The 13956-nt window shown below is 30.2% G+C and overlaps 1 protein-coding gene across 2 annotated transcripts in view; it reads left to right on the top strand.

The window, feature by feature from the left end:
• The window catches only part of LOC100167765 (lachesin-like), a 223919-nt gene that overhangs the window by 91734 nt on the left and 118229 nt on the right, over window positions 1–13956 (top strand). The window contains exon 1 of one of the 2 annotated variants that reach the window (XM_029491272.1): window positions 206–1740. The exons of the other annotated variant lie outside the window; for it this stretch is intronic. The gene's annotated coding sequence lies outside the window, so the exon portion shown is untranslated. Of the gene's footprint in view, window positions 1–205; window positions 1741–13956 lie in introns of those variants that run through there. 2 annotated transcript variants of the gene reach the window in all.

Below are 13956 nucleotides of genomic sequence, written 5' to 3' on the forward strand. Positions count from 1 at the left end.
TTTCTTTTGTTTTTCACGTCGCTTTTGAAAACTACTGAGGAAATTTTACTTTTGACCCCCCAAAGTACCAACTAGATCACTTCCAATCATAAAAGTTACTGTTGAAGAAAATCGAAGCAGTTTTACTGTCTAAAAGGTGATGACAGACACAAAAATAAAAAAAAAAATAAAAAAAAAAAACACACATCATTGTAAAATCAATACATTCATCGTTCCACTCAGAATCTAAAATAATTGTAAACAATAATAATCTGTATTAATTACATTTCAACGATATAATATGATCACCTTGATGATAAACGTGTGTATAATTTTTATTATTGACACAAACATAATACCCAGTACAATATATTATTGTAGTAGTCCAACTGATTGTTTGAGGCAGTCAAATACCGAAAAAATATTTATACGACCATAGTCTATGACACACTCTGCTCGGTCACAATTCGACACGTTGGAATTACTTCCGTTCTACATAACATTATGTGTGTTTTTATATTAATTTAAAGTTACGATGCAAATACGGACCACCTACGTACGAAACTACAACTATAGGTACCTACTATTGGCGCGACGAGAATTTTCGAAAAAAATCTTGATTTGACTTAAATGCTCAATCGCGCGCGCGTTGCACAGGAGGGGTTTCAATGCGTTATACATGAACCACCATAATATTATGTTCCATAATAATATAATATTATATTATAGCTATGGATCGTTTATTACGCCATAAAAATGTTTGAAAATAAAATAACGAAATTTATGGCAGCACGCCGGAAAGAAAAAAAACGTCATTATTAATAAAACGACAGTAATAACGATGACATTCAAACGTATTATTATACTGCAGTATATATATTATATTACTATACCGAGGTTTAAGATTCAGTTGGGAGCTTATACTATGAATAGGTTTTTAGCCAACATTATGATTTGTATATTATTGTTATTGTCAATACTATATCAATACTATATTCCATGCGTACCTATACACCTATAGTGTCCTTGTATAATATTATTATTATAATAGTCCATATAATAGGTACGTACCATACCAAAACCAAACTCTTTCAGTGTACGGGATCACAATAAGCATATAAAAATTATATATTTTTTCAAGTGTCGTATTTTCACTGACATTTTTAACTCGATACTGATGATCATTTTTACAGTTGTTTCTTTCGAACCGATATAGATTTGAACACACATGGACACTTATACACTATACATATTATGTGTATAATATAGGGGATTCACTCTATGTAAACTGTCACACGCGAAACGATTAAGTTTGATGAGCCCGTAATATATTACACGTATTTAACACGAAATGTGATTTATTAGTCAGTAATAAACGGCCTCCGATCAGAATGGTTTTTCAAACGCAATTATTCATGATCAGACATAATATTGGATCAGACATATTGGTTCACGTCTAAAATGACAACCCTTCATGTCACGGCCCACCCACAGTGAGCCGATGATATACTGCAGTATGCGTGCGAAGTGTCCATCATTAACACCAAACATTTTAAACTCTCATAATTTATAATAATATTATCGTTTTTGCGTAACTATCAAACTAACACGAATATCAATAATAGATAATATTCCAAATTTAATGACGTTGTCTTGTAATATTTATCACTTTAAATCTTTTACGTGTTTGTACTTTGGATCAGCGTTTCTCGACCTGTGATACGCACGTACCACTAGTGGTACGTGGAAAGCTCATAAGTGGTAAGCTAAAAACATCTCCCTTTATAAAAAAAAAATGGAATGGATTCATATAAAATATTATTTGTTTCATTCGATATTAATAATGATATAAATAATAATTGTACATAATATTTAATTTTCTTTTTATGCATTAAGTGCTTATATTATTATCATAATTTTCTTGTTAGTTCCTAACGAAATAAAATTCTAGAATTTAAAATAACATATATATTTTTTATAATCAAAAATAACGTTATTTGGTCAAGTGGTACACAGAAATGTTCAAACTGTGTAGGTGGTTCCCCGGATATAAAAAGGTTGAAAACCGCTGCCTTAGATCATAATATAGAATAATATGATCTAAGGCTTATACTCTGTGAAATGCACACATATATAAAATAAACTAGATATTGTCAACTGTGATAAGACGTGAAGTTACCATCCGTCGTTTAAAAATAGTCTAATGTGTCTTATCACGCTTATTTAATGTAGACAATAAAACAATTTGGAAGATTAATATTTTTTACAAAATACAAATGACTTTATGTTTTCAGCTTATAAACACGATGACAAACATTGGCCTCGATTAAAATGGCGGAAAATAGATTTAACCAATTACACAGGCGCTGTATTACAATAGTTAGCATTCTAGTTTATTCTATATAATGTATGTGGTAAATTAATGTTATACAAGTCTGAAGCGTCGAATGAATATTTGATATCGAATACTCGAATTTATTATTAAAAACATTGTTAAGCATTTTTATCTTCGGGTTATGCAATAAAACGTGATATTATACTGTTCAAACGTTATTAATACTGTTTCAGTTTTGTCGAAAATCGTATTTCGATAGCTTTGTTGTAAATAATACGTACGAATCAAATCGCATAGAACATAATAATAATAATATCTCAAATATGTAATGCATATATTAATCATAGGTGGTATTCATATTATTATTGAATACTATGAATCGTAAATCGTAACATTGATCCGTGCTTGCTGTATACGTGGATGGACTCTAGTCACAAGACCGTCGGAATTTCGATATATTGCGTTCTACGCGAGTGAACCTCTGTGTACATATTATTACATAAAATAACGATAACTCGTAAGTTTGCATATAACGTCGATTGAATCTGGCAAAATGTTATCCCCGTCCCTTGTTTATCACAATTTTCCGTGGACCACCGTCGGGTACGTAATATTTGTATACGTACATAATAATATAATATTATGTATATATCCTTGTGTAAATACGCCAGAGCAGCTATACTATATATTATACCGATCAAATAATTTACAACTAATACCCGTTGACCAGATAATATACATTTATGTCATTTTTTTTTTACGACGGTTTTACGTAGATTTTTACGGACAGAATAAATTGAACTTTGCGGCGTATATATAGGTTGTGCTAGGAGAGAACCCTCACTGCCACAGCTGGCCAATGTACACCCGGCGGTGTATACATAAAAAAAAAGTGTTAGTAGGTATATAATATTTAGGTACGTACAATATATACATGGTAGCCGTCTCGAATAGTTAAGAATATAAAGTGTGGCGCGAGCGTCTCAAACGGTTTGTTGTCCCAAGTAAAATTTCCTCGGCTGCCATAAAGAAAACGCGTTATTGTTATGACGTACCTACCTAATATATAGTTATAACGATTATAATAATATATATATTGCACCGGGCTCGGCAAGGGATTGCATCGGCCGAGATTTTTCCCCCTTTTAATCAACCGCGCCCGTGTGAAGTCGGATAAGCTGAAAATATATCGCTATATTTTCCGACCGACCAACTAAAAGGCTTGTCGTTGTATTTGAAAAACACGCAAAATTAACGTTTATTTTCAGAGGACGAACGCTGCGAGTTTTCTCGAAACAATTTCGATTATAAATAAAACTCCGTCGAGCAATTATAAATACGTAAACGTCGCATTTCCTCGCTGTTTTTTATGTTATTAATACACCGCGTAGTCGACGAGACGTTACTAACCGAACGGGTAAAAATTTGGTTTCGAGCGTAAGACGAACGGGCTTAACTCTCGCAATATAAGTATGTATGTTTGTGTGTATTTTTTCCACCCCGTCTAGAGCAGCTCCTCGTTTATTCCCGTGTCCTCGAGGTATAATTTACTACAGTTAGACGCAAACAAAAATGTAACACTATTAAAAAGTTTAAATATGCATTTTGATTGTTATTACTTTATACGCGCTGAGTAAAAATTATGTTTGCGGAGGTAAGTATGGGTAAAGTTTTCGAATAAAACGCGAAATATGCGCCCATATTAATTCTACAGAATATTGTATTTAATAACTCGTGAACGTTTAATTCTGCGAAATGCGCAGCCGCGAGTCGACAAATGCAAACAATAATTATGAGGCGAGAAATGTAAAGAACCACAAAAAGAAGCACACACACTCCATAATCAGTGACGAAGGGGAACCGCCCCCCCAAGACTCATTGTCCCCCACCTTCGCCCCACCAGACAATAAAATAATATTATAGTATTTATTTGTTTACACCTCAACGTTTATAATAACACTGCAAGTATACAAACAATTGTCTGAAAGCCATTTTGTTATTTCTATAGTCTTATTTCCATTATTGTTTTTATCATAAAGCAGGTAGGCATGATACTGCAGATATATTGAATTTCTATGTAAGGTCGTATTGTCGATAGTAAGAAAATTCGTATTCATCAATTGACATAATTTACATATATATAAATAATAGTAATACAGATAATACGGGTTATAACGATTTGGCTTAAAAAAGTAGAGCATTTTGATTTACCTACTAAAAAATAAATAAATTTGCCTAAAATCGTACTTTCCTAGTAGTATTAATACACGTTACTTCATCACAGTATACGGCCTTTGGTTTATACACCGTGTAACAAAAGTACCATATCACTAAAATTATCTACGTTGAAAGTCAATATTATATATTAGGTAAATGTGGTTTTTTTACAGTATCTAATCTATAAGAAATGTACACCATTAAATTGGAAATTTCTTATGGATTACCGTTGAAGAATCCATATCTGAAAAAACCGATTTTTCAAGGTCATCGAGATAAGGGTGATTAGGTACTTTTAGGATAGGTACATTGTATAATGTATATTGTATATGCGTAGCAGGTGCATCTGATACCAGCTGATGAGCTTTATGTGCCTAATTCACATTGACCTAATATCATAATTACATAACGTAGTCAATTATTATTTATTATCGTCACTACTCAAGTGGTGTGAAATAAAGATATTCGTATCAGCGCATCTATTGTGTATTCGTAGTTTATGGTTTGGCGTGAAAAATAGAGAAGGAAACCCGCCAAAGAGTGTACGTGCGCGTTTTCCGGTCAATCGAACTGCGATAATGTTTGCCGAGAATTCGGTAGACCAGGCACGTCGTCCTTGCCTTTGTCACCGTCCGCGTCCGGTCGAATAACAATTATGACAATATTAAATCATCAATTATAATTTATTATTCACATTATCTATATTATTATTATCCATACGTTTTAATACTGTTCGAACAATAATAATTACAATAAAATAGTTTAATGCAAAAATTATATTATAATCAACAATGTATATTGTGAGTGATTTCGTTGTCGAAAAGAGAGTTCTGAATTAAATTGTTTTTAACATATTAAGACTTGTGAGTAATATTGGAGTAAAATTCCTGTTAAAAAAATTATAGAGATATTATTGTTGAGGATATTATTATCAAAATAAAAGGAAATACTCCTAAAATTGTTCATACAGTCAGTGTATTGTGAAATGAGATGCGATTCAAATTGGGTATTTAGTAGAATGTTACGGGAAGAAATAAACGGGAAGATTGTTTTTAAAATTATATTTTCAATAATTGGCGAAGAAGGACGAGAGACTAATTGGTTTGCAATAAATATCAGGAGGATAACTATAGTAATTGGGTTTTGAAACTAAATAGTATATAGTTGATAAGTTTCCAAATGATATAAGCCAGTCTCAGAGCATCGTTAAAATATATAACTGTGAGTAAAATGATTGGCTGTTTTTGGGAGTCATCTGGCTACCTCAGCTGTCATTAGATCGTAACCAAGCTATACTTTTGAATCTCTAGCTTTCAAACCATTGTAAAAAATCTTTAATGGAACGAGAGTAGCCGATCCCTAATAGACGGTGTGTTTAGGTATTTGTAAATCAGGGTGAGGAGTGAAGCAAGATAGGCTATACCTATATGATTTTAAACATTACCTAAAGACCCATCTCAAGAACAACATTTGGATTTATTATTGCAGTGATTATTTAAACTGCCTGTTGTAAGGAATTTTTACTGGCAGTCTTTTTTTTTATTTTTCTTGACTCTTGCGCTTAGAATTTTCTTTATGTATCGACGCACACGTATAGACTCGTCTGCTTTAAATACAAAACACGCTTTACATTAATTTATACATGCATATTGCATATTATATAATATATATGACATTGGACAAAACGAAAGCGTGCTTAGATACGTCAAGGCGAAAACGGTGGGAGGAGCAAAAAAAGATTTATCGACCAGCGTTGACGACAATCCCTTTTCTATTCGAATCGGAAACAACGCGAAGTGGACTTAAACTCACGATCCACGGTGTTAAATGACAGATTTATATAATAATATAAAATAATATCTACGACGAGCGAGTACCTTGCGCCCACAAATAAATATATATATATATTGAGTGCGATGTCTTTTCTTTACGAATAAGTTTGTCGTTAGGATTTAGGCATGACGATTTATTATAATAATATGCACACTCTAAAGTCTAAAGCCTTTGTTTTTTTTTCTACTCACCATATTCGTATGGTTACGTTTCCAAAGCAAGTTTACTATGTCTAAAGACAGCATTCCTTTTAGTGCCTACCTATATAATATAACATAATATTGTAAATGTGTATTTTGATAAGAACCTGTGGTCCACCGGTATAACCTACCTATACGTGTAATTTAACTTGTCGAATGTAAACAAGAGTCGTATATGCGAATATATTCTGCAAAAATCATAAAAATATATTATTATTAGACCTCCGTTGTAGAAAAGTGCGTGAGTTTAGAACCAACAGATTCTATCTTGACTTTTTTGAAAATCTACAATTTATATATTTAGGTTAAGTAATCAATCTCACAGATAACCATTTGTATGTGTATTATTTAAAGAGCTTATAGTCGACAGTTAAAAAGTTCATCATATCAATACAATTCGTTATTTAATTATGGATCTTAATAGAAATTTTGGTTCTTATAAATTGAGTGAAAACAAACAGGTATTTTATCAACATGATAATACAAACTATTGATATATAACCACAAATTACTAAATCATTTATTTCATTTATTTCATGGACGCGACCATACAGTAATAATAATTTGATAGTAAAATATATTAATTACTATACTTTTTTATCAACAAAATTAAAATTCTTAACATTTTATTTTGGTTTTGACATCAAGTCACATCGTATTTTGTTTAAACGAGTTTCGTTTCTGGGAAGCATATCAGAAAAAATAAGTTGTAAATTAAAAAAATATATATATTCACAACCAAAATGTTCTGTCTGTAGGTATTGTTGGTCCTTAATTGCATTTTTTCACTTTATTTTATTTTGTATATTAAATGTTGCATACAACAAACCCAAATAACAAGACTTGACGCATGACAACATTGAAAATTTTTCATATTTGATAATTATTAAAAACAATTCATTAAGAACGAAAAAAGATACAACAATCTTAGGTTCTAAATAGGTATTGCAGATATCCTTAAAATTTGGTATTTTAACATTGAAAATTGAACACCCATCATAAATATTCTTTACCTTATGTCTTACTTATATTATGATATATCAAGTAAATTCAATAACCACCACAGTCAACAATGTATGTATCATATTATTATGGTAGCTATTTATACTCTAACAGTTCAATAGTTAGCTACAAAGCTATAATCGAATATTTGTATTATTTTAATGTGTATTACAACTAATAAAAGTATTGCCGGTCTGGTTTTTAATTTTAACTGATAGGTATGGTAATATTTGTTTTATTTTATTCACATTAGTTTTGGAAATTTGTACATCAAAACGTGATCATCTATAAAATGAATACATAACAATATAACATCGGTATTTGAATATTGTTTTATGGGCAATATTTAAAATACGTTTGACTAATAAATTATATTTTCAAAGGCGAGTTGCATTGAAAATTAATAAATATAATAATAATAATAAATTTAACATCATAATATAGAATATAAAAATATTATTTCCTTAGTAAATTATAATCGCAATTTTTTTTATAATTATTCACTTGAAATATGCTACATTTTTTATGACTGGCATCTCCAGATTTTGTTTGCTATTATTTGGAGGACCATAAAAAATATTGGCTTTTCTTTGGAAATACCTTAAATACAGACAGAAAAAACTATCACCATCCCTATTATTAGATTTGTCTTTGAAAATATATTTAACGTAAATTGCGACCCTTAAAAAAGTATTAGAGATGATTTTTTTAAATAATTGAAAAAAATGCAAATGTTCCCTAAAGAATATTGTAGGAGTTTTTACATTAAGTGGTAATGGTCTGTGAGAAAATGGCCTGATTCACATATTGACTGGAAACAAATTAAAAATAAAGTTTACTGTTACTCTGCTAAAATTGTGTTATAAATTTAAATATTGAGTTGGACAAAGTAAAAAAAAAACTTTTTATACTTGTAATGTATACTTTATACTTTTTATACTTTCAATGTACTTTTGAAAGTAATTCAAGTAAAAATAAAACATCTAGCTAGGATCATATTCATTTATATTATAGGTACTAAAAAACAATAGGTACAGTTTATGCAGTAAAATTGATTGCATGTGAACATTTATTTAATTTATTATTTTTCATTTATAAATAGGATCAACTGCTAAGGTTTCTGTCATATAAATATTATTACTGTGTATTTTCTATTAAGATAATTAACTTTATAATAAAATAATTCTAATCATTTGTTTCCCACGCATAAAAATATTTTTTAGAATATAAAATATAGTCAATTTATCATATTATTATAATCAGGTTTCAAAATGTATAGTAGAAAGAACTAAAGAACACTAAAAAAAAAAACGGGTCCCTAATAATTGATGAAATTGACATGTTCTTAAAATTCAATATTTAAATTGTTATGACTATTGTATTAAGTTTAATTAAACGAGTCCCGTTGAACATTTTAAATTAAATTATTACTTTTCTTAGTTATTACTATTATTCTTTACTCACGTCATAATATTATTGTAAAACATATTAAGTTCTTTATAACCGTGAATAGAGTTGTAATCAAGCGTATAGCTAATATAGTTATATTATTTAAGCATATATGTATAAGTATATAATATTATCATATACCTTGTAAATAATATGATTTTAAACTTCATAATCGTTATGGTACATATTATGTGTACGCATCGCTTTGATGGTCGTTTAATTCTTTGAAAATATCCGACCATATCTAATTACGTTATTGTTTTGTATAAAACGAGTCCACGATTGAGTTGTTTTTGATACCCCCTCGCCCTCCGACGACCCAGTGATCAGGTGAGAATATTATACACATGTGAATTACACAATATTATCATTAGTGCTTTTATATTATACCGCTTCAATATACGATGAATATACCAGCCAATTGAGGCGGTGAGGTGTTTCACGAGGTTACGTATATTATCATCACTACTACACCTATGCGCCGAAAGTTTTCAGCAAGTTATGTGCATTAATTTTGTATGCGCACTCCTCCGGAGTTAAGTATAGTTTTAATAATCCAACCAGGCGCCGCGGCGCTCTAAAACATCCAATATGCTAGATTTGTTATAAAATAATATCGTCCCGAACACCACACCGAACAGGAGCCAAATTTACCGCCACCCGTGATAATGTTGTATGATATATTATTATATGTGTATAATATTACGTGAACGCGTAGTATAATAACCCGTGGCAGTCTTACGACGCATACACACTGCGTTGGCAATAATAATAATATAGGTAGTAATCTTGTCAGTGCACGAGATCATTCGAATCCAGCTTTTCTGCACGAGCAACGAAATTACTTTAACTTTACTCCTATAAACTGCGCCGATTTCGTCTACATATATTATTATTATTATAATGCATTTGCGCGGTCTGTTGCCGTGGTGTATAAACATGGTTATGATAATATAGGTATAAAGGTGCGAGGTACAGAGGTATACAGGTGCACGTGTACCTACCTACTTATATTCATTTATTCGTTATTCGAAACATATCAAGACACTTTCGAACGCAGAAAATAGGCAAAGACAGATGCGTGGGAAATCATTACACGTTATAATAATTAAGGCGTAAATGTTCCTTAGTCTGCTCTGATATATATGGAAATCGTGGCCGCGACAACCCATTCATAACCCATTCTTATTGGATTTCTAAGTCGTCAAACCTTTGATTTCCAAAAGTCTAGAGTTCGATATTATTGGTTCTTGCCGAGAATAATAATTTATTTATCTTTCCGAATAAAATGGTCATAATTATTAGGTATCTACTACATATTATTTTCAGTGGCGTAGCAAAAGTATGGCGAACTGTGCCTACGCCAGGGGCGCAAATCGTGAAGGGGCGCAAAATTTTGCTTTAAAAATAGTACTTATTTTTATTCTACCTTCAAAATGAAATTTCTTCATAATACATTTCGAAATGATTTTGTTTATCTGCACAAACTACGTAATGATGAATTGTGTTCCATTAACTGTAGTTATGATCCTGCGAAATGTCCCAAAATAACACCAAGGTTAATATAAAAGGGTTATTTTAATTGAACATGTTCCTCCAATCACTTCTAATCAAAACTACTATCCACATGATGAGAATAATCGTAATCTTAGTAATGGTGAACAGGTTCGAAGGCAATAGTTAAAATATAGTATTTCAAAAAATAAACTTTTTTGTTTTCCATGCATTTTTTTGTACCGCAAATTGTGTTTTTATTTCTGGTTATTGACTGTGAGGTATAAAAATTTTCAAAAATGAAAAAGAAAACTGGCGCAACATTTTAAAAATAATCATGGATATTATGTTTTGCAGTAAAAATAATCTTAAAAATAACTGATAATTGAAAATAATAAATGTTAAAAAAATATAATTTCGTCAATTTTTTTATCTTTGAAAAGGCGCATTTCCAAGTTTGCCAGAGGCGTTAATGAGTCTTCCTACGCCACTGATTATTTTCATTATGTAGGTTTAATTATGATTTTTTTTTTTTTTTTATTGACAAAATTCGTTAACGAATGTACACTGTAAAGTTTTGTTTTAATTAAAAAATAAAAGTAAAACATTAAGTACTCTAATGCATATTAATGACCGCATCCAACGGAAATTGACCGGACCTCCAGATTTCGGTAAGATCCCAATATATTATACACCATTGCGTACTTATACTATGCTATATCGCCCATAAATATATAAATATATATATATTATATTATACGCATATAATTCGTGAGTGTTTGCTAATGCGTGTGTATTTCACACGGTCTTCCATTCTTCGATTATTCTCGCCATAAATCGCCACTCGGAGCCATTGTCGAACCATTGGCGGGCCCACCGAAATCAAGAAATATATCACACAAACACAAACACACACACCGCCACACCCACCCACACCCACCCATGCACACGCGCACTTATACTTAAGCATATACACTTAAACCCACCGAAGAAGAAGTGGAGGACGACGGGGACGATATATCTCTCACTGTCTGAAACGACGTCCGCTGCCTGCCGATAAACAATACCGACCGTATAAATATTTTTAAACGTTTGCATCGGTCATGTTTATACATATACACCCGAAGATCGATGTCCGTATGGTGTTGAAAATCGATAAATCCGTCGGTAACGACGACCACGCACGACTTGACCTATGCCCGCGTATTCGATGCACACGCCGATTTTATATTTTATTGAACAAAACTATTCGTTGTTATTCGCACCATATAAACCTAGGTACCCCCATAGGATTATAATCGTATAACAATAATAATATGTCCGTCGATACCATTGAGTATTACTCTGTGGTCGATAGTAACCAAATAATAATACCATAGTAAATATATAAACCCGTTTGCGCTTTATTTGTTTCAATCGTTGATAATGTTTTAGCAAAAAAAGTCTATGATGGTAGGTATAGTATACAATGTAACGTTTTAAATGTTTTTTCTCTTTTAAATAGAATTACATTTTTGTCAAAAGTCATTTAATTAATGTCTTTTGTACCTACGTTTGTTCTCATTAATTAAAAAGTAACATTTAATACTACAATGAAATATCAAATACAGTACAAGCCACTGTAAACATCTTATTATTTGTTAGGTTGAATAAATACCTTAGTCCTGTTCAAATAAATAAAAAATGATACATATTTTAAGTCATAAGTAAGTATTTATTAAATGGCTTTCACAACATGTTATATTCATTGGTCAAATATTTTACCTCCAGTACAGCAGTATGATGTGTACTTTTTACGTGTGCTCTTCGAGGTGCAATACTGTGAACTGTGATAATTGTATATATAAGTACTTCAGTATTAATGGATTTTGAAATAAAATAAAAAATAAGTTTATATCAATATTTAATCAAATGTATAGTTAATAAATATTGACTTTTAGCATATTACTAAAGCTATTCGAATAGTTTGTTTTTTATAATAGGTTTAAAAAAATATAATAAAGTGAAGGAAACGTTTTACGAAAAATAATAATAATAAAAGTAACAAATGAGGTATTTGTTATAATATTATTAAGCGTAATTTCATAAGATGAATTCTGAAAAGTTATTACGTCATTTCGTCATAATCATATCAAAATGTTTATTACTGCATTTCATTGTCCAATTGTCGTAGTTATATTATTATTTTTATACTATTTCCTCGTGTTAATTTACTTTTTATACTATTAATAATAATCTTCTAGAATTATAAATGTGTTTAATTTGTACGTCTCACCCCAATTATAGCATTAAATTAAGTTTTGTGCATAAAAAAAAAATAGTAATCAATCTTGATAACTTTAACACATCTTCTTGATATGAAGACACACGAAAGTCATGACGTATTAATGGTAAGTTTAATACATAGTTAGAACTATTTTGAGGAATAAATAACTTATATATTATGTTCATATTACAAAGTCATTGACAATATATAAAATATGGGCAAGGTATTGTATATATAGCAACTGAATATTCGGCCTATATACGTACTTCATATTTTGTATAATAATATGCCTTTTTAATTACAAAAATGATGTTTTGTAACTTATTTATGTAATACATTTCTTTAACCATCGCTGTTATTTTATGAGCAAAGAATATCGAACCAAATGTTCAACCCACGGGCCCAATTAACACCTTCTCGTCGAATGCAGACAATCGGAAGTTGCTAAAATGAAATACAATATTCCTGAGTTCTACCACCAAGCCCGAGAACAAAACAAAACACACAAAAACTTAGTGCTAAAATTCGTACAATTAATATCGGTAATTTATTGTTACAAAAATATATCCTGTAAATAAATCCTTCACAACCATGAATATCATAATATTTTTATCAATATTAATAGAAAAAAAATTAGTTTCAGCTATTGGCCAAGTTACCGAGGGCTCATGAATATTAATAAAAAAAAACATTCTATATTTTGTAATCATTATTTAATAACTCGAACCCCCCCCCCCCCCTTAAAAAAAAAAAAGAAACTAAAACTATCTATATTTTGGTAACGCTTGGTAATGCAAAAAAAATTATATATTTTAAAAATAAAAAGTATTTAATGTTTTTATAGTAAAGAATGTCTTAAGCTTAAAAAAATTTGCATATTTATAAATAGATATATGTATATAGATAAAGTAACAGACCATTTTTAAATTAAAATACTATAAAAAGTCCATTAACGCTACATAAAATAAATTTTAAATCTAAGTAAACGTAGACTGTTCAGTGTGTAGGAATTAAAATTGTACTTTATGAAAACATTAATAATTATTATTGTAAATACGAGTAGAAATCTATCATTTTTAAAAAAAACTTATAACTAAATAACTTAAAATCTTAATTTGCGTAACTATTAAAAATTATATTTACCTATGTAATTAATAAATTGTATAATAATATAACTAGTA

Source organism: Acyrthosiphon pisum, chromosome A3 (assembly GCF_005508785.2).
Source record: "Acyrthosiphon pisum isolate AL4f chromosome A3, pea_aphid_22Mar2018_4r6ur, whole genome shotgun sequence".
Taxonomy (NCBI): domain Eukaryota; kingdom Metazoa; phylum Arthropoda; class Insecta; order Hemiptera; family Aphididae; genus Acyrthosiphon; species Acyrthosiphon pisum.